Source organism: Dendrobates tinctorius, unplaced genomic scaffold (assembly GCF_039654945.1).
Source record: "Dendrobates tinctorius isolate UK_male_01 unplaced genomic scaffold, ASM3965494v1 ptg000120l, whole genome shotgun sequence".
NCBI classification, from domain to species: domain Eukaryota; kingdom Metazoa; phylum Chordata; class Amphibia; order Anura; family Dendrobatidae; genus Dendrobates; species Dendrobates tinctorius.
The window spans coordinates 5,404,402-5,430,610 of record NW_027361788.1 but is presented as its reverse complement, the minus strand read 5'-3'; positions in this window follow the sequence as shown (position 1 = coordinate 5,430,610).

Here is a 26,209-nt window from a genome sequence, read left to right as displayed (position 1 = left end):
CTTTATGGGAGGCACACTTTCTTAAACGTTGCAAATAACTATTCTTCTTTAAATAGATACCTTGTAGATTCAATTTGATAAAATACCATCTTTTCAATATAAATATTTGTATTACACTTTGAAGATTCAACATTTAAATGTAAACATTTGGGTAACACATTTGCATAGAACTTTATTCTATCAGAGTTCAGTCCATCCTTTGGTGCGATGCGGGGGACCCGTCCATAAACCCCCAACGTAGGCCTTGGGCGGGCTACAAGGCATAGTTGACCTTTACTTTGGACCACGTTTTCAGCCACGCCAAATGGATTTTCTTCTGTGGCCTATTAAGGCATAATCAGAGGGCTGATGTAAAACTAAGATGGAGCACCTTAAGAAGTGCTAACTATTTACATTTAAAAGTTTTGATCACCCATAGTTCAGTGACCCAATTGTCTCTGTAAACTTTTAAGAAACGTTAATAAAGACACCTAACCAGGTGAACTTTTGCAAAAATCAAGAAATATTAATAAACATTCCTAACCAGGTAAACTTTGCAACTATATACATTTACAGTCATACCAGTTTTGATTCTTTTAGGTACGCTTTTCAGGGTAGCACCTGGTACCTGCCACTACCTGGCCGGGACAGTTCTTGCTGCATGACAACACCTGCATCGGTGCCAGGCATAGTACCTTCTGCATCAGCCTCCCCTGACTCCCATGCTATATTATAATGTGCCCATCCAAGTGTAGGGACCACGGAGACAGGAAGGGGGCCTATCAGGGTATCCTCAGACCTGATGACTGGGTCTGCTGCAGCTGTGGTATTTGGTGGTTTGACCTGCTCTGACTCCCATCCTCCTACCATGGTCAGAGACAGATCCTGGAGCTGGCTACTCAGCTCCTCTGCATAGATGGTTTTATTCTCTGCACTCAGGCAATTGCCTCCTTCTGCATACCTTGCTGCTGCCATGTTTATTGCTCTGTCTCCTGTGTTCTTCCTGCTCACCCCTGACAATTTCCGGTGTCTGGCTTTCCTCAGCTCCTTATGCCTATCAAAGTAATACAGGTGGTGGGTCTTTCCTCCTGACAGACACCTTTGCATCAAATGATGATGTTGGTGGTGGGCGGGCATCATCTTTGCACTCACTCTCTGGCCCCGCCCGCAGCAGCTCATTCCTCTCAGCTGGCTGTAATTTGATAAGCCCACACAACCTGTGATGCAGCTATTTAACCCCTTAGCGACAGAGCCAGTTTGCAGCTTAATGACCAGGCCAATTTTTACAATTCTGACCACTGTCCCTTTATGAGGTTATAACTCTGGAACGCTTTAATGGATCCCGCTGATTCTAAGATTGTTTTTTCATGACATATTGTACTTCATGTTAGTGGTAAAATTTTTTCGCTAAGTCTTGTGTTTGTTTATGAAAAAAATGGAAATATGGCGAAAATTTTGAAAATTTTGCAATTTTAAAACTTTAAATTTTTATGCCCTTAAATCAGAGAGATGTGTCACACAAATTTTTTAATAAATAACATTTCCCACATGTCTACTTTACATCAGCACTATTTTGGAAGCAAAATTTTTTTTTGTTAGGAAGTTATAAGGGTTAAAAGTTGACCAGCGATTTCTCATTTTTACAACAAAATTTACAAAACCATTTTTTTTATGGACCACATCATATTTAAAGTCATTTTGAGGGGTGTACATGACAGAAAATACCCAAAAGTGGCACCATTCTAAACACTAGACCCCTCAAGGTGCTCAAAACCACATTCAAGAATTTTATTAACCCTTTAAGTGCTTCACAGGAACTAAAGCAATGTGGAAGGAAAAAATTAACATTTAACTTTTTTTTGCAAAAAATTTACTTCAGAACCAATTTCTTTTATTTTCACAAGTGTTAAAAGAGAAAATCAACCACAAAATTTGTTGTACAATTTCTCCTGAATACGCCGATACCCTATATGTGGGGGTAAACCACTTTTTCAGCACACGGCAGAGCTCGCAAGGGATGGAGCGCCGTTTGACTTTTTCAATGTAGAATTGGCTGGAATTGAGATTGGATGCCATGTTGCGTTCGGAGAGCCCTTAATGTGCCTAAACAGTGGAAACCTCCAACAAGTGACCACATTTTGGAAACTAGACCCATTAAGGAACTTATCTAGATGTGTGGTGAGCACTTTGAACCCCCAAGGGCTTCACAGAAGTTTATAACGTAGAGCCGTGAAAATAAGAAATCTATTTTTTTCCACAAAAATGATCTTTTCGCCCCCAAATTTTTATTTTTTACAAGGGTAACAGGAGAAATCATACCCGCACAGTTGTTATGCGATTTGTCCTGATAACGCCGATACCCCATATGTGGGGGGGAACCACTGTTTGGGCGCATGGGAGAGCTCGGAAGGGAAGGAGTGCCATTTTGGAATGCAGACTTTGATGGAATGGTCTGCGGGCAACATGTTGCGCTTGCAGAGCCCCTGATGGGCCTAAACAGTGGAAACCCCCCACAAGTGACCCCATTTTGGAAATTAGACCCCCTAAGGAACTTAACTAGATGTGTGGTCAGCACTTTGAACCCTCAAGTGCTTCACAAAAGTTTATAAACGCAGAGCCGTGAAAATAAAAAGTCTTTTTTTATTTCCACAAAAGTGATTTTTTAGACTCCCAAAGTTGGCAAATAGTGGAAACCCCTCAATTCTTGCTCCAACCCTAACTCCAACACATCCCTAACCCTAATCCCAACCCTAACCCTAATCCCAACCCTAATCCCTAATCCTAATTCTAACCCTAATCCTAGTTTGCCCTAACCCTAATTCTAACCCTAGCCGTGACCCGAGCCCTAACCCTAGCCCAACCCTAGCCCTAGCACAACCCTAACCCTAACCCTAGCCCAACCCTAACCCTAGCCCAACCCTAACCCTAGCCCAACCCTAACCCTAACCCTAGCCCAACCCTAACCCTAACCCTAACTCTAACCCTAGCCCTAACCCTACACTAACCCTAACCCTAACCCTAGCCCTAACCCTAGCCCAACCCTAACCCTAATGGAAAACTGAAAAAAAAAAAATATTTTCTTTATTTCATTATATTGGCCTATATAAGGGAGTGATAACGGGGGGGGTTATGTACTATTTTTTTTTATTTTGATCACTATGATCATTTATCATAGTGATCAAAATAATGAATGGAATCTGCCAGCCGGAGCCGGCAGATTCCCGGCGGGCGCACTGCGCATGCGTCCGTCATTTTCAAGATGGCGGCGCCCATCGGAGGATGCGGGTGGGACGTGGGACCACCGGGAGGGGACGGAGGGCCACAGAGAGGTACCAGGGGGATCGGGGACCCTATTTCTCTCTCCTCTGATGTGCGATCACATCAGAGGAGAGAGAAATTAAATGTAAAATCGCGGCTTTTTTTTTTTTTTTGCAGTCGCCGTTATAGGGTTAATAACGGCGATCGCAAAAGCGGGGTCAGTAAAAACCGACCGATTCATGTTCTCTGGGGTCTCGGCTACCCCTGGCAGCTGAGACCCCGGAGAAAATCCGACACTGGGGGGCGCTATTCACTTAAATCACAGCGCCGTGAATTAACGGCGCTGTGGTTTTAGTACCATTAATTACCGCCGTTAAAAGGCATATCGGCGGTCGTTAAGGGGTTAACCAGCACTCAGTAACAGTGACGCAGTAAACAATGGCACAGTTAAGGGCCTGTCACACAGAGATATCGCTAGCAATATCGCTATAACTAGTGATGTTATAGCGATATTGCTAGCGATATCTCTGTGTCTGATACTTACCAGCGACCCGCTCCCCCGCTGGTTATCGCTGATCGCGCGAGAACGTCCAGGACTGTTTCTCGTCGTCTGCTTCCTGCGACACTTCCTGCTGTGACGACGAGCGACGCGTGGAGCCGGGCGGGAGGACGCAGGATCGCCTGGTGTGACAGGTAAGTAGCGACCTCCGTCCCCAGCGATGTCGCTAGTGAGATCTGCCTGTGTGGCAGCGCACTAGCGACCACTTAGCGATGTACCAGCGATCCTGACCGCGTCATATCGCTGGTCGGGATCGCTGGTACATCGCTAAGTGTGACAGTACCCTTAGGCGATAATTTAACAGACTTACAAACTCACTATTACTCAATACAGATAATTCTTTTAGCAATACTGCAAAATCTCTTTTACACAGTATAGTAAATTTCTGGCACACAATACGTTAAAGCTTCTGGCACTCAGTATGTTACAGTCTCTGGCACACAGTACTCAGCTTTGCTAGGCTCTAGGCACCCATCTTTGCCGAGCTCCAAGTACACAGCTTTGCTGTGCTCAATGATCCTGTTCGTGACGCCAAAATGGAGTGCCCCGCAGGGCCGGGGAAACTCGGTACCGGGCCTTTCAGGTTCTTTCAAGGGGGAAAGTGTGTCACGATGGTGATAGTGACCCGGTCCGTGGCCCTGGGAGTCCAATGCAAATGATGGAAGTTCAGAGGAAGGGGAAGATGGTAGTAAAATGAATTAGGAAAAGGGGAATTGTGATGCCACCCGTGGCACTCGGCTAGGATAGCCGACGCTGCGATGCAGGCCCTCTGAGATGATGATTTAGCAGCTAAGATGGTGAAGCTCTTCACAGGTAGAGCTGTGTCCCAGGGCAGTTGGGCCGGTGATGGTGGTGGTGTTTTCTTTGCAGTGTGAGGCAGGCAGTTGTAAAATAACTCAAAGGACACGGTTGGGTGCAGTTTCTGGGTTTTTTACTCACAAGTTTCGTGTACACGTTGGTCCACTTAGTGCTGCATCCTCCGAGAGAGGGGTCCAGCAAACTCCCTGGCAGATTGGGTACACCTTTGAGGACTCCTCCTTGTGTCCTCTCTCAAGGCCGTGACTCTGCGCTGAATTCTCCTTACTTTCCCTGCCCTGCGTCTTCACAAGTAGTGCCCCCATCTTGTAGCCACGGATCTCCTCAGGCGACGTGGGTCAGGCCCCGAGGTACGTTACTCATACCGATCCAGCAGCACTGAAGACTCTTTCAGATAACACACTAACAGCAGGGCAAGCGAGCTCCTGTAAGGCATAGTGTGCCAATTCAGGCCAGGTGTCCAGTTTAGAGGCCCAATAGTCAAAGGGGAATGACCTGTGAGGGAGAACATCAATATGGGAGGAGAAGTAGTTTGTAACCATAGTTGACAACTGCTGTCTCCTGTCACTTTTAATTGATGCAGTATTAGCAGTCGTGTGAGCGGTACTTGAGAAATCATTCCACAGCATGGTCATTAAACCCCTGTCTCCAACGCCACTTCGGCTGTGTGCACCACGAACACCTCTTCCATTGTGCCCACTACGGCTCATGGAAGAACCAGCACCACTGCTGTGTGCTGGGAAAGCCTCAAACAAATGGTTTACCAGAGTTGCTTGTTTGTTAGCCAATATTATCTCTAGGTTCTCCTGTGGCATGATGTTGTTTAATTTGCCTTTGTAGCGTGGATCGAGGATGCTGGCCAGCCAGTAGTCGTCATCCTTCATCATTTTGGCAATGCGGGGGTCCCTTTTTATGATCTGCAAGGCATAATCGCACATGTGGGCCAATGTTCCAGGTGTCAATAATGCACTGCCACTGCTGGGTGGAGGAGCACTTTTTGGCAAATCCACATCCCTACAGTCACGCACAAACACTGTACCTGACCTTGGAACGCCAACATTTTCTCTTGCCCCCTGAGAAGCATCCTCCTGCCCAAAATAATCATCCCCCTCTTCCTCCTCCTCTTCCTCTTCTTCCTTCACCTCGTCCAGGACAGTTCCCTGACCAGACAATGGCTGACTGTCAGCAAGGCTTCCCTCCTCCTCCTGTTCCTCCTCCTTTGCTGCAGACGCCAGATCCTTAATGTGCGTCAAACTTTGCATGAGCAGACGTATAAGTGGGATGCTCATGCTAATGATGGCGTCATCTGCGCTTACCAGCCGTGTGCATTCCTCAAAATACTGAATGACTTTACAGAGGTCTTTCAGCTTTGACCACTGCACACCTGACAATTCCATGTCTTCCCTCAAACTGCCTGCCTGTGTATCCTCCCACAAATGGATTACAGCCTGCCTCTGTTCGCACAGCCTCTCAACCATGTGCAGGGTGGAGTTCCACCTTGTTGCAACGTCTATGATTAGGTGGTGCTTGGGGAGGTGGAGCAATCACTGCAGCTTCTGCATACGACTGGAGTGTATGGCCGAGCGACCGATGTGCGAGCACAGTCTTCGCACCTTATGGAGCAGTGATGTTAACTCTGGATAATTATTAAGGAAGCACTGCACCTCCAGGTTCAAAGTGTGAGCCAGGCAAGGTAAGTGTGTGAGTTTTGCAAGGGCTATGGCTGCCACAAAATTACGGCCGTTATCACTGACTACCTTGCCTGCCTCAAGATGTAGACTGCCCAGCCATGAATCAGTTTGTCGCTGCAAGTAGTCTGCCAGTACCTCCGTGGTGTGTCTGTTGTTGCCCAAAGACATCATTTTTAACACAGCCTGCTGACGCTTACCACTAGCTGTTCAATAGTGGAACACCTCGTGTGCAACACTGCCAGCTGCGGATGGAGTGCTCATGCGACTGCGCTCTGTGGACGAACTTTCGCTTATGGAGGAGGAGGAGGAAGATCGAAAGCCTACAGCCAGCTATTTCCTATACGGTGGGCTAGGCAGCACTGTTCCACCGCCGCTGTCCCCTGTGGAGCCTGCATCCAACACATTAACCCAGTGCGCAGTGATGGACACGTAATGGCCCTGGCCATGCCTACTGGTCCATGCATCTGTTGTGAGGTGCACCTTTCCACTCACTGACTGTTTGAGTGGATGGACAATGCGGTCTTTCAAATGCTGGTGGAGGGCAGGGATGGCTTTTCGAGAAAAGAAGTGCTGACTGGGTAGGTCATAGTGTGGGACAGCGGAGGCCATGATCTCGTGGAAAGCTTCGCTTTCAACCAAACAGTAGGGCATCATCTCTAATGAGATTAGTTTGGCAATGTAGGCGTTCAAACAAAGTGTACGCGGATGAGAGGATGAGTACTTTCTTGTCCTACTCAGAGTGTCTGGTAGGGTGAGCTGGACTGGAGAGCTACATATGGGGGAAGTAGCGGTGGACCGGATGGAGTGAGAGGGGGTTGGTGATTGGTGGTGATGGCCTAGATTCAGTGTTGTGTTGCAAAACCATTGTGATTCCCTGAGTGCTTTGGCCTTGCGACGACACTTCCGCATTTAGTGCTGGTGGTGTGCTTAACGGTGGTGGTGGTCTTACAGTGGGGAAAGTCATGGAGCGTTGCTGGCTACCTTCAGTCGCAGCAGGTGCACATGTGGTACCTGAGGTTTTGTAGTCCGTCCACGCTTGCAAGTGCATGTTGATTAAATGTCTAAGCATGCAACTGGTATTCAAATTTCTGAGTTGTTTACCTCGGCTAAAGGTCCTTCCGCGCTTCTTAAAAGTAACCTTTGCCTCATCAGTAGGATTTTGGACAAAGAAGTGCCACACTGCACTCTTCCTACTATGGTATACATTTTCTGGCCTTGCATGCTGTGTTAAGTTGACTGTCTGGCCAAGCTGTCCTGCAACTCTTTTAGTTTTTGGTCCACGTTATTGGACAGCCACGGGCAGGGGCGTAACTAGAACTGATTGGGCCCCATAGCAAACTTTTAAACGGGGCCCCCTCAAAGACTCACCCCCTTCAAGACACACCCCCTTCAAGACGCGAGGGCTCAGGGAAGGGACGGGACGGAACTGATGCAATACACTGGCTGCAGGCAGGGAGGCGGGCCCAATATGTCCTTCGCTCTGCACAGCAGGCACAGAAATGCAGCGTAGGTTGCGAAATCATAGTGTTCATTTTTTCCGTCGGGGCCCCGGATCCCCTACACGCACCGGGCCGGCGGGCCCCCAAGACAGCGTTGGCTACAGCACCCGCTGGAGCGCCGCAGTAATGTACTTAATTGCACTCAGGGCTGCCACTAGGAAATTTGGGGCCCCATTCTGGTAAAATTTTCGGGGCCCCCTTGAGACTCCGCCCAAGCTCCACCCCTGCCTCGCCTCCACCCCTCGAACTGTCACAAGCCCCACCGCTCTCTCTTGGAAAAACTCCACTTCTCACCAATCACACATTAACAGTTCACATCACCAGATCACACATATAGCCAGTAGCTTTGGTTTTGGCCAAAAGATTTTTTAATCCGCCACCATAACACGGTAGACTCTTTTGGCCAAGCCCTACTCTACTGTAACCTATTAAATATTTGTTAAAATATGTGATACAATTTAGGGTTTTTTTATTTTTCAATTTTTAAAATGACCAATAATATCACATACAAGGGAAAAATACCGCCACACCATGTCCAGACCACATAGTGACCTATAATACCACACACAAGGAACAAATACCGCCAGACCATGACCAGACCACATATTACCACCACAGTGACCAAATAATATCACATACAAGGAACACCACCGCACCATGACCAGACCACATATTACCACCACAGTGACTGAATACTACAATACTGATCAGTAATAAAAAAACACGATACTATCGCCATAAGTGCCATTATACACAGGAGATCTGTACTTAGTTTGCAGTGTCTGTGTACAGGTAATACAGTGATCAATGACATTATACACAGGGCCTCTATACAGTGTATAGTGTCAGTGTACAGGTAACACACTAACTCACCAGTGACGTCTCTAGGTGAAGTCCTTAATCTTTGCTTTTCATCTTTCATCCAGCACAGATCGCCATCACGTCTTCCAGCCAGGGCTCGTCTCTGCAGGAAATAACACATTACTTATTTTTCCCAACATCTACATTACATCACATGAAGAAAAAAAGGCGACATAGTGTCACTCTACACAGTAACAGGACCCCCTCCCCATTTAAAACAGTATACTCAAAAAATAAAATAAATACATCACTGCAGTAATAATATCCCTTAATTAGACCCTGTGGTAATAATATCCCCCATCCTGACCCCCGTGTGTCTCATTCCTGGCTTCAACCCGTTCTCCCATCCCGCCCTCATAAGCATCCATTCTGTCCCACATGATCTCCCCATCCTGCCCCATCTGTCTCCACTGTATCCATCCTGCCCCATGATCCTGCACGATCTGTCTCCAACCCTGCCCCATCTGTCTCCAATCCTGCCCCAAGTGTCTCCAGTCATGCCCCCATGTCATTGATCCAGCCCCCTGTGTCTCCAATCATGCCCTGTATCTCATTGTGCCCATCCTGTCTCTCACTGTCACATTCTGCCCCCGTGCCTCACATTCTGCCCCCTCCTGTGTCTCACTGTCACATTCTGCCCCATGTCCATTCAGTCCCCTCCTGTGTCTCACTGTCACATTCTGCCCATATCATGTCCAGCACTGTGCCCCATCGTGTCCAGCATTCTGCCCCCATCGTCTCCAGCAATCTGCCCCATCATGTCCAGCAATCTGCCCCATCGTGCCCAGCATTCTGCCCAGCAATCTGCCCCATCATGCCCAGGAATCTGCCCCATCGTGTCCAGCATTCTGCCCCCATCGTGACCAGCAATCTGCCCCATCGTGTCCAGCAATCTGCCCCATCGTGTCCAGCAATCTGCCCCATCGTGCCCAGCATTCTGCCCCATCATGACCAGCAATCTGCCCCATCGTGTCCAGCATTCTGCCCCCATCATGACCAGCAATCTGCCCCATCGTGTCCAGCAATCTGCCCCATCGTGCCCAGCAATCTACCCCAATCATGACCAGCAATCTGCCCCATTGTGTCCAGCAATCTGCCCCATCGTGCCCAGCAATCTGCCCCATCTTGCCCAGCAATCTGCCCCATCGTGCCCAGCATTCTGCCCCATCATGACCAGCAATCTGCCCCATCGTGTCCAGCAATCTGCCCCATCGTGCCCAGCATTCTGCCCCATCATGACCAGCAATCTGCCCCATCGTGCCCAGCAATCTGCCCCATCATGACCAGCAATCTGCCCCATCATGCCCAGCAATCTGCCCCATCTTGTCCAGCAATCTGCCCCATCATGCCCAGCAATCTGCCCCATCATGACCAGCAATCTGCCCCATCGTGCCCAGCATTCTGCCCCATGTCCAGCATTCTGGCCCAGGCCCCCAGCATTCTGCCCCCATCTCACAGTCTGCCCCAGGCCCCCCGGATCGCCGCTCTCAAAAAAAAAAAAATTCTTGTTACCTGGCCATCCCTCTCCCAGTCCCACGTGGCACACACTGACCGAATGAGGAAGTGGAGCAGAGCAGTGTGTGACATCAGGTGAGGGCGGTGCTGTGGCTGGACCATTGTGCAGGGGGGATTGCAAAGCTGGCTGGACTATGGTGCGGGGGGGGCCCCCGGCAGGTGCTGGGTATTCATTGAAAATAAAGCTGCAGAGCAGACACCTGAATAAAATGTAGGGGGGCCCTAGCGCGGACCGGGCTGCCAGCATGGTCGGGAGCTGGGGACTCGGGCCCCTATATGGGCCGTGCCCCAAAGCAACCGCTTTGGCTGCTACCCCGGTAGTTATGCCCCTGGCTACGGGGCTGCTAGATAACCGCTGCTGTGATGTCAATGCCTGCTGCGGATTTTTCTCCTTATCTGAACTATTGCCAGCCCCACCCTCCTCCCCCAATGGATGCCAATCCGGGTCAAGAACTGGATCATCCATCACCTCCTCTTCAAAGTCATCTGCACCTTCCTCTTTACCTTCCTCTGTGTCACCGTGTAAGGTGGTATATAGTATGCGGGAAGGGGCACATGAGTTTCATCAGGGTCAGATTCTGGCTCAGTAGACTGCGAGGACAATGTAGTGCTCTGGGTCAATGTACCAGCAGAATCATCTAGCAGTGGCTGTGCATCAGTGCACTCCATGTCAGATTCATCTTGGACTGGGAAATTCAGGATTTGACTGGATAACCCAGGCATGGTATGTGAAAAGAGCTCCATAGAGCAATCTGAAGTGTGGGCTGCCTCATCCTTAACTTTTAGTAGGGGTGAAGGACACAAGGAAAGGTGTTTTTCCTGACCAGAACCCTGCACTGACAACTCCGTGCTTGCAGGTTTCGAACGTTCAGAAGAGGAGGCAATAGAGCTAGTGGCTGTTTCGGCAATGTACGCCAAAACCTATCCCCGATGCTCCGGCTTTAAAAGCAGTTTTCCTACTCCAAGAAAGGGGAACCTTACAGACCTTGGGCCAGACGATGATGCAGGCTTAACACCTCCTGCCTTAGCTGCTATTGTGCTTTTGCCAGAACCAGCCGATGCACCACCACCATCAGTACCAGCTGTGCCCCCCTGCTCACGTCCGCGGACTTGTCCACCATACTTCCTCATGTTTGGGAAAATGTACCAAAAATACCAGCAGAGAGATGGTACTGTATTAGGAGCGTCCAGCTGTGTAAGGTGTATTAAAAAAAATTAAATCTACATATATATTTTGTTAGTCACAGATGCTCTCCCAGTAAGTATTTGACCATAATCCAACAAGCAGATATACGGAACTGTATCAGAAGTGTACAGCTGTATGCGTTTTTTGTGTAGCTAACAATCTCCGTACATGTATTTACGGAGTGTCACTCACACGCTGACTCTGTATAGATGTGACTGTAATGCGAACGGCAGATATACAATACTGTTTGGGAATCGGACAGCTCTATACGGTGTCTGTATGGAAAATTGTCAATCTCCGTCTATTTGTATACGGAGTGACACACGCTGTCTCTGTCTAGTTTTGACCGTAATTAAACAGCAGATATACAAAACTGTTTGAAAAGCGGACAGCTCTATAAGGTGTAGGTCTGGAAAAATGGAAAATCTCCTCGTCTTGTTTTTCCAGAGTCACACCCAGATAGCTTCCATTTGTCCGTTATACCAGCCGGTACATGGTAGTGTGTAAGGAGCGTACACTGCTATACGGTGTCTGTATGGAAATTTGTCAATCTCCATCTATTTGTATACGGACTGACATATGCTGTCTCTGTCTAGTTTTGACCGTAATTAAACAGCAGATATATGAAACTGTTTGAAAAGCGGACAGCTCAATAAGGTGTAGGTCTGGAAAAATGGAAAATCTCCTTGGCTTGTTTTTCCAGAGTCACACCCAGATAGCTTCTATTTGTCCATGATACCAGCCGGTAAACGGTAGTGTGTGAGGAGCGTACACCGCTATACGGTGAGTGAAAAAAAGAACGCTCGGTAACTCACCAGAACAAAATAATAAAAGTTGGAGTGCTTTGAAAAAAGCAGTTTGAACAGCAGTGTGCACACAGCAATGCAGCTATCAGGTAGCCTTAAAAGGCAGCCTAATCACCACCAGCTCTGCTGCACAAAACAAACATCCTCCCCTTTCACTGCACACTAACTGTACAGTGAAAAGCACTCTCAGTAGAAGCAATTTTTTTTTCTTCTTCCCTGCCTAACGCTCTCCCTATTCAGAATCAGCAGCAGCAGCACCTCTCCCTATTCTAAGATCGGCAGAACTAAGATGGCGGTCGGCGGTCACGGCCTTTTATACCCACTGTGACGCCACACAAAGCCAACCAATCTCTTCAATGCCCTTCTCTAAGATGGTGGTGGCCGCTGCCCATGTCATCGCGTTGCCCACAATGTGCGTCCACCTTCATTGGCTGAGGAAAGGCGCTGGAAGCATTATTTGAAACGAGACTTTGGTGCTCCTCTCGCGACCTCATGGCTGACCTCACGCTATGGTCGGGTTTCGATCGGTGAAACCCGACTTTAGATAAAGTCGGCGTTTTTTGAATCCACCCCAACGATCGTTTCAGAGGGTTAGGCCCCCTGATGAAGGCGTAACCCTCCGAAACGATCGTTGGGGTGGATTGCTGACTGCTGGAGCCTCTGCCCGCCATTTCATTAGGTAATTTATGCTTCCTCTCTTATTACTATGCTTCTTAGGCGTCATATATCTGTCTAACCATGGTGAATGGTCACCTGCTACCTGATAATGATCTGTGTATCTAGCTGTTTACTTGATGGATGGAGCTGGTATAAAGAGATATATATCCTGTTTGGCGGTCTATTCTTAATTGCCATACATTGCCATGCACTATATGCACTCTGTGATAATTTAGTAACTTTACGTATGTCTTGTTACTGCATAGGTTCTGGTTGTACAGCAATCCTTTTTTATCCATGCGGTGTGCGGTTTCGCACTTTATTGCCCACTCCCCCCCATTTGTATCTGGATGTGTCTTAATTAAAATAAAAACTTTTTTGACTTTACTCTGGACTCATACTCAGGAATTAGTAGAGCACAAGTCGGAGCTGTCTGGCCATGGACAGATGCTTTGGTTGAACTTGTACGAATATGGAATGGATGTCATGTGGGGAATAAATTGTCAAAGGAAACGTCAGTGTGATCTCACATGCCTTTCCTAGTAGTAGTGCAGCTGCTCCTACCGTACGGACACAGGTAGGTGACCCTCTGATCACTGGGTCTAATTGTGCTGAGTAGTAAGCTATTGGTCTCGGTTTCCCTCCATTTTGTGTTGTCAGTACTGCGGTAGCATGTCTTCCCTGCTCTGTGCAAAACAAGAAAAATGGCTGGTCATAGTTTGGAATGCCTAAGGCCATGGCTGACACAATGAGCAGTTTGAGAGAATGGAAGGAATCAATTGCTTCTTGAGTGAGATCATAGGGGTCTGATGACAAGCAGTCATAAAGTGGTTGCATCATTTGTGAAGCAGACCTTATCCAAGGCCTGCAGTAGGTCACCAAGCCTAGGAAAGTGCATAGATGCTGATGTTTCCTGGGTAGAGGGAGATTTTGAATTGCCTGTTTTCTGTCTTCAGTCAGGTGTCTCGTCCCTTCGGCAATACAATGTCCCAAAAATGTCACCTTTTCTTTGCAATACTGTAATTTGTCACATGAGACCTTGCAGCCCTTTTCTGCTAAAAACCATAGCAAGGAAACTGTAGCTTCCTTGCAGGACATCTGGTCCGGGCAGCAGAACAAAAGGCCATCCACGTACTGTAAAAGTACTATCTGTGGGTGAGATGGTTGCCATTGCTCAAGGACCCCTGCCATTGCTGTTGAATAGATGGTAGGGGAGTTCTTTCCCCTTGTGGGAAAACTGTCCAACAATATTGTTTATCTTCATGAGTAAAGGAAAAAAGATACTGACAGTCAGGGTGCAGGGGTACAGAGAAAAATGCATTTGCCAAATCAATGACTGTGAAACATGTTGACATCACTGGGATCTGTGACAGTATTGTGTGTGGGTTAGGGACAATTGAGGTCACAATTTCTGTAACATCATTAATAGCCCTTAAGTCATGAACCATTCTATAAGTGTCAGGGGAAACCTTCGGTCCTTTTTTCTTAAAGGGATACAAAGGGGTGTTGCAGGGGGGAAGATCTTTGCACCAGAACTCCTACCTTAACATACTCTTCAATATCTATGCTCAGGGACATTGATTTGGCTAGGCTCAAGGGGTACAGCTGAGCAGGAGAGTGTTTTATCTAAAGGCCTAAGTTTTTCCCCTTCAACTGATCTTGATCTTTTTACAGCCATAAAAGATCTCCATCTTTTTTCAAGAAAAATAGTATTGAAGAGGCTGCATTTTAGAGGAGAGGGAAAGGAAAACTTCCCCAGTGATGAGGAGCAACAAGCCTTGGAGATCCTTGAATCGCTAATTGATGAGAACGATCAGACAGTAAGTATGGATTTTCCTTTGAAGAGATTTAACAAATCAAAAAAATTTCCTTCACTTACCATGGTACCGGCAGTGGATACCTTTACCAAGATGGTATCATTGGATTTTGAAGAAATAAAGAAGTCAAAAAATGGGTCATTGAATATTTGACCAGGGTTGAGAAGGAAGCATTACAACAATTGAAACAATGGGATGACGTTGGCTTCAAGATGGCTGACAAGGGGGGCAATATAGTGGTCTGGCCACATACAATGTATGAGGCTCAGGCATACAGATTGCTCAATAACCCAATCGGATACAAACAGCTTACTTTCAATCCTCTAATGAAATTCAAATGGGAGTTAATTGATATCCTGAGAAAGGCCCATGAGGACAACGTCATCTCTAAAAAGCTTCTGGAAATATACAAGAAATTTTCACCCAGATTGGCTTCTTTTTACCTTATTCCAAAGGTACATAAGGACCCCCTGAACCCTCCGGGAAGGCCCATTATTTCAGCAAATGAGGGCCTATGCGAAATAATTTGTGATATTGTTGAGTACTTTTTAAAACCCCTTGTTAATCAATTGCCTTCCTTTATTAAGGACACAACGGCTGCTTTGGGACATTTGGAGGATGTTCAGTTGACTAACGAGATGTTATCAGTTACAGCAGATGTGGAGGCTTTATATTCCTCTATTGAACACGTCATGGCCTAAAGGCAGTAGAAAAGTATTTGGGACAAAGTAACATTGATGATGAGATGACATCATTTATCATTACTCTATTGAGATTCATTCTGACTCACAATGTTTTCACATTCGATGGAAGGATTTTTTTGCAACAGAGAGGCACAGCAATGGGGGCCTCGTGTGCCCCCTCGTATGCCAACCTGTTCATGGGTGCATGGGAGTGGTCCATTTTTCAGGAGGAGGGTGTCGTCGGTGTGGATCGAGTCCACAACTGGATTCGCTACATCGACGACATCCTCTTCATTTGGAAGGGTCCGATCGATGGTTTGGAACTATTTATGAATAGGTTGAACACCAACGACCAAAATATTAGGTTGACTTACAAGTATGGACGCAAGATCGATTTTCTTGATTTGTCGATTACAGCGCTTCCGAATGGACGTCTCTCCACTACTATTTATAGGAAACCCACATCTATCAACTCGTTCTTGCACGCGTCATCGGCTCATCCTAAATCTACGATTTCTGGTATACCAATCGGTCAATTCTTACGAGCCAAGCGGATTTGCTCAGAGGAATCTCAATTTGAGGAACAGGCGAAGATTTTGAAAGAACGTTTCCAAGACCGGGGCTACGGTCGACGAGTGATCCAAAGAGGATATAGGAGGGCTTAGGATACTCCAAGGGATCGTTTATTGCATAAAAATTTACCTGTTGTAACTCAGGATGAATCAGAATATCAGGTAAGATTTATTACAAACTTCAATAGCAGATGGGATGATTTGAAGCGAAGTGTTGAAAAACATTGGAAAATTCTGTTCACAAATCCGGTTCTTAAGAGATGCCTGCCAACTTCCCCATCATTTGTGGCCAAGAGGGCCCCAAATTTGTGGGATATCTTGGTCCACAGCACTTATGATCCAAAAGGGAGGGAGAAGTTATGGAGGAATGTTAAACATGAGGGCTTCTTTCCCTGTGGCTTGTGTAAAGGTTGTGCCAACATGAAAAAAGGTTTTTTCTTTTTCAATTTTGACAAGTTTAGGAGATTTGATATTAGGGCTCATATTACCTGCTCTTCGAAGGGGGTAATCTATTACGCTGAATTCCCCTGTGGAAAAGTTTATATAGGTATGACAACACGCGAACTTAAAGTGAGGGTGTGTGAGCACTGTTTGGATATAGATAAAGCAAAGACTATTAAAGATGAGACTTCTTGAAAAATCCTCCTGAGGCATTTTAGGAGACATCATAACTGTAATTCCAATTTGTTGACCGTTAAAGGCATTGATTTGGTTGATTTGGGTCCTGAGGGGGCGATTTACAAAACAAGCTTGCAAAGAGGGAGTGCCAGTGGATTTTTAGATTGGGGACACTTGCACCTCAGGGCCTAAATGAAAGTTTTGGGTTCAAAGCTTATTTATAATTATAAGCCATGAAGTTGGAAGTAGTAGGGGCGTTTATGCATATATATATATATATATATATATACACTCACTGGCCACTTTATTAGGTACACCATGCTAGTAACGGGTTGGACCCCCTTTTGCCTTCAGAACTGCCTCAATTCTTCGTGGCAGAGATTCAACAAGGTGCTGGAAGCATTCCTCAGAGATTTTGGACCATATTGACATGATGGCATCACACAGTTGGCGCAGATTTGTCGGCTGCACATCCCTGATGCGAATCTCCCGTTCCACCACATTCCAAAGATGCTCTATTGGATTGAGATCTGGTGACTGAGGAGGCCATTTGAGTACAGTGAACTCATTGTCATGTTCAAGAAACCAATCTGAGATGATTCGAGCTTTATGACATGGCGCATTATCCTGCTGAAAGTAGCCATCAGATGTTGGGTACATTGTGGTCATAAAGGGATGGACATGGTCAGCAACAATACTCAGGTAGGCTGTGGCGTTGCAACGATGCTCAATTGGTACCAAGGGGCCCAAAGAGTGCCAAGAAAAAATTCCCCACACCATGACACCACCACCACCAGCCTGAACCGTTGATACAAGGCTGGATGGATCCATGCTTTCATGTTGTTTACGCCAAATTCTGACCCTACCATCCAAATGTCGCAGCAGAAATCGAGACTCATCAGACCAGGCAACGTTTTTCCAATCTTCTACTGTCCAATTTCGATGAGCTTGTGCAAATTGTAGCCTCAGTTTCCTGTTCTTAGCTGAGAGGAGTGGTACCCAGTGTGGTCTTCTGCTGCTGTAGCCCATCTGCCTCAAAGTTCGACGCACTGTGCGTTCAGAGATGCTCTTCTGCCTACCTTGGTTGTAACGGGTGGCAATTTGAGTCACTGTTGCCTTTCTATCAGCTCGAACCAGTCTGCCCATTCTCCTCTGACCTCTGGCATCAACAAGGCATTTCCGGCCACAGAACTGCCGCTCACTGGATTTTTTTTCTTTTTCGGACCATTCTCTGTAAACCCTAGAGATGGTTGTGCGTGAAAATCCCAGTAGATCAGCAGTTTCTGAAATACTCAGACCAGCCCTTCTGGCACCAACAATCATGCCACGTTCAAAGGCACTCAAATCACCTTTCTTCCCCATACTGATGCTCGGTTTGAACTGCAGGAGATTGTCTTGACCATGTCTACATGCCTAAATGCACTGAGTTGCCGCCATGTGATTGGCTGATTAGAAATTAAGTCTTAACACACAGTTGGACAGGTGTACCTAATAAAGTGGCCAGTGAGTGTATATATATATATTTTTTTTTTTAGTTGTTCTTGATTTTAACATATTTTTTATTTTTTCTAGTTACTTTGTTCTGTGAATGCACACTCACAATGTTTTGCCAGCAGTTGTCAAAAGAAGATATCTTCGATCTATTCATGGATGAAAATCTTCCTTGAAGAGGGATCCGTTATTCTTGTCTTTGCTGATGGTGGCGGATATAATTAATCAGCTGTTTTAAAAAACTTTTTTTGGAATTGTAATATGCTATTGTTCTCTGTCTAAACATGGCTTAGTGGCAATATTTTTGTATTATATATGTAGAAATTGGTGGTCATATGGGCTGTTTGGTATTTATATGAACTAGTTTTGGGAATTAGTATGCACATTCTTTTATGTTGTGATGTGCACTAATAAGGTGTTTACTATGACTCTTCCTTTTAATTGTGTGATTCTTATATTAGAATATGGGCGTTAGCTTCCCATTCTTTAATCACTTTTCATTAATAAGAATTAGGCAGACATTTAAGGCAGTGCGCATGCTGGAATTTTGAGCCGTCTTGAGAAGCACACAGTGAGTCGACGGTGTTTCCTTGACTGCCAGGACATATTAGGTGCCTGGCTCTACATGGACCAAATGACCACTGAGTGTTTTTTCCATTGGCTGACGGGTCTCATGTGATCCCGAGCATGCGTCGATTATGCCTTGCTTTGGCAGATGTAGGACCTTCAGGCACACAGGTGCAGTATGCTGTCTTAGCCTAATTGGAAATAGGACCTTTCCGGTATAGACCACGTGATCACTGAGTGTGTTCTTATTGGTTTAAAAGACCCACATGGCCGCGAGCATGAACTGTTTATGCCGTCTTTAGGCTGACATAGGACCTTTATGCGCGCAGGCGCGGTGTGCACTTTAGGAACAATATATGTTTTTAATCAGGTGCGAATTGTTAGTACTGGCCAATTGCGGGAGCCGTTTCTATATTTAAATGGGTTAGCCCTTTGCCTGGACACGCCTCCTTGATGAAGCATAGCGAAACGCGCGTCGGGGCATGGGGGACGTTCCAGGAAGCACCACCAGTTCATGGTATGTAATAGTGTCTTTTTCACATACACTTATTATGCGTTATTTGTTCTATCTGGGACAAATTATAGGGGACCATTAGGGGAATATTGGAGGGTGTAATGTTCCCGTTTTGCTGGACATATCTTTGGATAGTTGGTTAATGAGTATGGAGGAAATAAATCACGACAGCCCGTCCCAGTGATACTTGGTATATGAGACCCTATTTGTCTTTTGTTCTCACGATAAACGTTCTGTTATGTGGTGCTCCTATGGAATTTTCTGTCTCTCATACTGGTCTAGCACCTTCTTTTTAATGATTGTAAAATTGCATTGTTTATAAATAAAGATTATTACTTTTTCATGTACCATTGTGTGGGACCTTCTTTGGTATAAGGAATTAAGGTTGCCACAAAAGGTGTCTGGAATAGGAATAGGCCTTTTTCCTTCCAGCCCAGCTCCATGGAAAGTGGGAAGGCTGCTTCAACTTAGACAGCTCACCTCTGTTCTGAAATGCTGTTCTAGTGTGCCTGACCTTGTCTTACAGGCCACACATAGCAAGTCAGAGTGAGCCTGTCAAGGTGTATCCAGAAGGCTCCTTGCCCTTGCCTCTCACCCACAACAAAAAAAACCGCTGACTAAAGTAAGAAGGCCCAGGTGTGATAGGCCTCTAACCTACTTTATCAGCCATACAGTCAGCTACCTCCTTTGTTGATCCACAATTTGCTATAAATCAATCACACAACTAGAAGCAGGTTCAAACACATTAATGACCAAACAATCATTTACAATTTCCTTCTAAATTAGGCACCATATTTTACTTTCAACTTCCAACTTCAACTTACAAAATTTCATTCCACTTCAATTAAGTAATGTTGCTTTAAAATGTATAAATCCCCTAGAATCATAGAATCATAGAATCGTAGAGTTAGAAGTGACCTCCTGGGCCATCTGGTCCAACCCCCTGCTCAAAGCAGGATTCACTAAATCATCCCAGTCAGATGTCTGTCCAGCCTCTGTTTGAAGACTTCCATTGAAGGAGAACTCACCACTTCTCGTGGCAGCTTGTTCCACTCATTGATCACTCTAACTGTCAAAAAGTTTTTTCTAATATCTAATCTGTGTCTCCTCCCATTCAGTTTCATTCCATTGCTTCTAGTCTTTCCTTGTGCAAATGAGAATAAAGTTGATCCTTCTACAATGTGACAGCCCTTTAGATATTTGTAGACAGCTATTAAGTCTCCTCTCAGTCTTCTCTTTTGCAAACTAAACATTCCCAAATCCTGCAACCTTTCCTCATAAGACAGGGTTTGCAGACCGGTCACCATTCTGGTCGCCCTTTTCTGAACTTGCTCCAGTTTGTTGATGTCTTTTTTAAAATGTGGTGCCCAAAACTGGACACAATATTCCAGGTGAGTATTAAACCAAGGACAGAAATACAGAGAATTTTGAGCGCAGCTCCATGAATCCTCCCATTAGACACTCAGCGGAGATAAGAACGGAGAGAGAGGAGAACCACGCAGCCCTTTCATTCCCCCCTCCCATCAGAATTTTAGAAATGTAGTGTCCTTCACACAGTAACAGAATGCAGTAGTTCTTTAGACTTAATCAAAACCAATCTCTGCAAAACCCTCATCAATCTCTGGTGACCACTGGACTTCACTGTAGGGGCATATAACTGTATAATGTGAGTGTGAGTAACCACGCCTTGCCCTTTTCTTGCCAAATACTTCCAGAAAACTCTCCAATGTCATACCACATATAACACGAGCTATATCATTACTCAATTCATTCAATCTCAGATGTAGATTGAAATATCTGTAATGTACCCGTCCTGGACATTCCACAAGAACTGGGAAGGTAATAATATTAGGAGTCCATGAAAAAATTCTGTAGGGCTCTGCCCATTGAATCAGTACCCCTAGAACTCTTCTGCAATCTTCACAGAATGGTGATGATTCATTCATGCATGCTCATTCAGGGATTTTTTTTTTTCCTTTCACTTTTCAGTGGTCATTTGATTTTACAAGAAGAGAACAAAATCCCTTACCTCAATCACTCCGCCTAATTCAGCTCAAAGTGAGTTGAATAATGTCCTCTGTCACATACAGAGGACCATTCCTAATCGGAACCCCTCATCAATCAGGGATTTATTTATATCCCTTATACTCAATTACTCATCTCTCATTTCATTCAGAGGTTCTCATAGATATACTTACAAGGATTCACACAGCCTGCCTATTTTGCACTTTGGATTTAACACTTTAAACTACAGCTGACACTCTGAGAACACCAAAGCCAACTTCTTAAACAACAAGAACAACAAAAACCACAAAGACCAAAAACCACAGCCCTATACAGATTTCAGCCTCATATGATTTACTGCCAATCCAAAATCAACACTGCACAGAGTCTATCCCAGGCTCTGTGCTACACAGTACACCAGTACACAACCAGTTAGTATATTAGTATATTGACAGAACAGATTGACAGATAATACAGATGACAATTATTATCTTATTACTCTATTATTCAACTCTCATACAGACATACTCACTGCTTACTGGTGATGTAGGTTCTTTTGAACCGTGTTATACAGCCTTACCCAGATATACGTAGAGATCCAGAGAGAGATTGCAAATGCAAAACAATGTAAGAATACATTTTCTCACCTGCTGCAGCTGCTGGATTTTGCAGTTCCAATCTCCCAGGAAACTCCCACATATGGATTCCGAATAGGCTGGTTTCCACGGTCCCGCGCTCAGGCGCCAAACTGTTGTAGCTGTTTTCGTTCTGACCCAGAGTCAGTTATGCTAGATCACCAGTGAGACCAAATTAGGAGTTTACGCCCTTCTTTTACAAGCGCTTGGAGACAAAAGAGACTGCAGACGGGCCATGGGCAAATCACTTTATTCCAGTAATGAAACACAAGGCAATCTTTTATACCATTTACAACAATATGTAATTCTATGTTGCTCATGTAGCCCCCACCGCTTCCCCAGGGTCATACCTTTTTTACAATGTACCCAGAACACGTTGTGGCTGTCTATTGAGAACATATATGATAAGAAGCATATTTCCCTTGAAGAGGAGACAGGCAAAACTGCAGTGTCATAAGAATAAATGAAAGGCAAAAGGCAAATGAAGAATTAAAGGCAGTTAGGCATTTAAAGGCAAATGAATAACCCTTCTATGTTTTAAATATATATATATATATATATATATATACACATAATGAGTAACACAGACACAGAATATTTATATACACACATACACAGTAGGTATCCTATTCGGGTTCAGATGCCGAGCATGTGACTTTTGCAGGCAGCACCAACAGAACCAATGTGTAGCTTTGGAAGTGGAGCAGCAGGGGATCAGTAAGAGGATCAGTAAGGGGATTGTATATATTTTCCTTTTTATATATGGAGTATTTCGGATGCTTTTTAAATAAGATGACAGGTTACCGTCATCACAGTATTCCATTTATAAAAATGCCATGGCAGTACAGGACCTGGAAACACCTTTAAAAAGATGCCATTTAAGATGGAATCAGACAAAATAGAAGGCAGAAAATAATGTTATATCCCTGCTGCACGTAGACGTCCATTCCAGTCAATAGGACAGAGCCGCGACACTGAGTAGTCACAGGTGTAATAAGTGTGTGCTGTACTCACGCCCATTGTTTCTTGATTGACCAAGCAGCAGAGGTGTAGCATTGTTTTCTGCCTGTTACCTGCAAAAAGACTTTAATTGGTGGAATAACTGCCTGGTATTATTCAGAGAGGAAATTCTGTGATCACAAGTGTATTTTAAGAAAAACTGTACAGGTTGGACATCCCCTTTAATTGAAATATAGATTCTTTCTATGTAATTTACCCACTTAACACCTGTCCCTGTAGTTAAATAAACATGTAGTTATGTTACCTAAGTGCTCATTCAGATGACTGAACTCAATGGAAATCTATAGATCCATGAAAAAAATCTGATAGTATTTGGAGACGTGCAACATAGAGGGCGGCACGGTGGCTCAGTGGTTAGCACTGCAGCCTTGCAGAACTGGGGTCCTGAATTCAAATCACACTAAGGACAATATCTCCAAGGAGTTTGTATGTTCTCCCCGTGTTTGTGTGGGTTTCCTCCGGGTACTTCGGTTTCCTCTTACATTGCAAAGACATACTGATAGAGAACTTAGATTGTGAGCCCCATCGGGGACAGTGATGATAATGTCTGTAGGGCACTGTGGAATTAATGGCGCTATATAAGTGAGTAAAATAAATTAATTAGAGGTAATATATCAGCAAGTGTTTGCTGTGTAATAGTAGTATGATGTAGGGGCAGAGAGCCTGATTCCTGTCACCTACTGGGCTGCATGCTGCACTTTTGATAAAATCCCATTTTTTTCTGCTCCTAATCTATCAGCGCTCGGAATGCTGAGCTGTGTATAACTCCGCCCACACCACTGATTGGCTGCTTTCTGTGTACACTGTGCATATGCAAAAAGCCGAAAACTCAGTTGTGGGGGTGTGGTTGGACCGAGAAGCACAAGACACCTAGTCCTGTAGTGATAATCTCCTGCTGATAAAACACTGATTTTATCAAAACTACAGCAATCAACCCAGTAAGTGATACTTCACTGGAAGCAAAGTCTCTACATCATGCTGTCCTCAGATTAGGTGGCAACAAACTGCTGATAGATTCCCTTTAACCAAGCAAGATACAAAAATAACACTCAGTTGTTTTGGGTACAGAATAGGAATTTGCTTACTGTTTCCCATGAAGCATTGTGTCATGATCCATTTTTGGATTTGTGGCAGCACTGGTTCCACTATGATTTAAATGTAGCTTTTTTCCTTCCAGGCCAGCAGCGGTTAATGTCAGTTTCCCATGCTGGCAGCGGGCTGCAATTGCAGAGTTGCTAGGTCAGCTGATGTGGGTAGTGACCACTCCCACCATCCTTTAAATAATCACCTGATGCATCAGCTGACTGTCGGTGATAGAGCAATCTATGTTGACCAAGCCTGGAGTAAGGAGCTCTCTGGTTGCAGTGGTTAATCTAATGGTTTTGTGGAGTTTGTGGTATTGGTGCCTTTCTTCTGCTGTGCAGCGCTTTGCAACAGAGAAAGTTGTTAAGCTAAATTTTGTGTTTTTACCTTGTCTGTCTCGTGCTTGTCACTTTCCCCTACGTCGTACTATTTGTAGTGGTCAGGCTAGCGCCTTTGCCATCCAGTGCACTAGCCAGGGCAGTGAGAGGTGACAATGAGGGGCTAGGTACGTGACGGCAGCGGGGGAAGGACCCACTTAGGGCATTGGGTGAGTGCAGGGACAGGCTCAGGTTGGAGCTCAGGAGGTGTCCATCCCTCATTCCCTTTTGGTAGGGCCTTCCTCTCCCCATTTCCATCCCGTTGAGTGTGTGTTGTGCCATCCGCTGACCAACCCCCTGTTGGGTCGTTACATTTTGTGAAACATTGCCAATATGACTCCACATGAGGACAACCACCATCCTCAAAGTTGCGTAGTAGATCTGCATGATGGCGGTGATCAGCGACGCTCACATTGATCGGATTTTGAAATAAGCTCCGTTACAACAAGTTTTCTTCACAAGTTGTTTAGATAAAAGTCTTTCCATTAATCTACATGCTCTGCTCTATGGCTAGATGCATCGATAAGAAAAAATTGGGCTGCATAAACTGCCCATGTGTCTCATTTTAGCATGAATAATACCTTATGCCCTGCACATTTATTTTAGATAGAATTATTATTATTAAAAAAAAAAATCAAACTTGGTAGAAGTAGAATTTTTGGCTTTATTGGGTCTCCATAAAATCTGACATATTAAACAGTAAATTTAATAAACGCAATAAAATATCTGCAGCCAATTCCTCGCGCGGGTTATATTATTTGTCCGCACCGTAGTAAGTCGTCTCCATTTTATACTGTGTTTATTGAAAATCATTTGTTCTGTTCTAAAGTGATCTAATATGTTTTCAGCAGCGGAAATAAATGTGAGAACATTATTCAAGCCTACAATGTTACTGTAGCACTCCATAGACGACTGCTCCGTGTTACTTTATTATGAATTAATGTGGAACGTTAGCTATGAAGCGCACAATGAAATGTTGCAAGGAGAAAGCCAAACTCACAGACAAGCAGGAGTTGTAGACGATTGTGCAGCATCCAGGTGGACGGAAAAAACAATTATATACGGTGTAGCATGCAGTATGCCCTATATGCTCTTTAAAAAATGGAGTCAATAGCAGAAGATAGACAGACATACATGAGATAATATTGAACTTGAATGCTCAAGATTTGCACTATGCACAGTGCGAACAAAGCCTTAAAATAAACTCAGCATATGGTCCCGGCAGTGATAGGGTCCTGGGTTCAACTCTAACCAAAGAGTCTGTATGTTGTCCCCATGATTGGAGACAACCCCATGCAAAGACATGCTGATAGGGAATTTAGACTGAGAGTCCCAATGGGGACAGTCTACAAAGCGGAAATTAAAGGTGCCATATGCGCAAATAAAAGAAAATAAATGTCCAGTTGTGATATACTATATATACTATATATAAAGTCAGTTTCCTGTACGTGATGCTTACCTTTTAACTAATTCCTACACATTACAAACGTGTGTAGTATTACACACAGAGGTATTTCTTCTGCAAAGTTATCCCATCCCAGAATTCAGTAGAAAACCACTTTGATGAAAAAATGGAACCTCTCTATAGACTACCCTTCCTGTCCTGACAGCTGTTGTCTGAATCAAGTTACAACAGCTGCTTCCTGGATCAAATTACAACAGCCAGCAAAGAACATCAACAGGAAATGGAGTCAGAAGGTAAGACACCCTCATCTAGTGCCCTACTCAACATCGCTCCCTGACTGTACAAGGGAAATGTTCCCTGCCTGACCGACCTAGCTATACTCCTACTACTTACTAAATAGTTATTACAAGTTATATACACTGTAATGGGTAAAGGTATATCACAATTATATCCACACAAAATATAACTTTCCCTATTACAACACATCTGGAAGTAAGAGCCATGAATAGTTATGTCCTATAGAGTGATACAAACAGTAGCATGGAAAAATAATAGGGTCAATCATGTACTGCAGGGGCAGTCGCAGTAACAGAGGA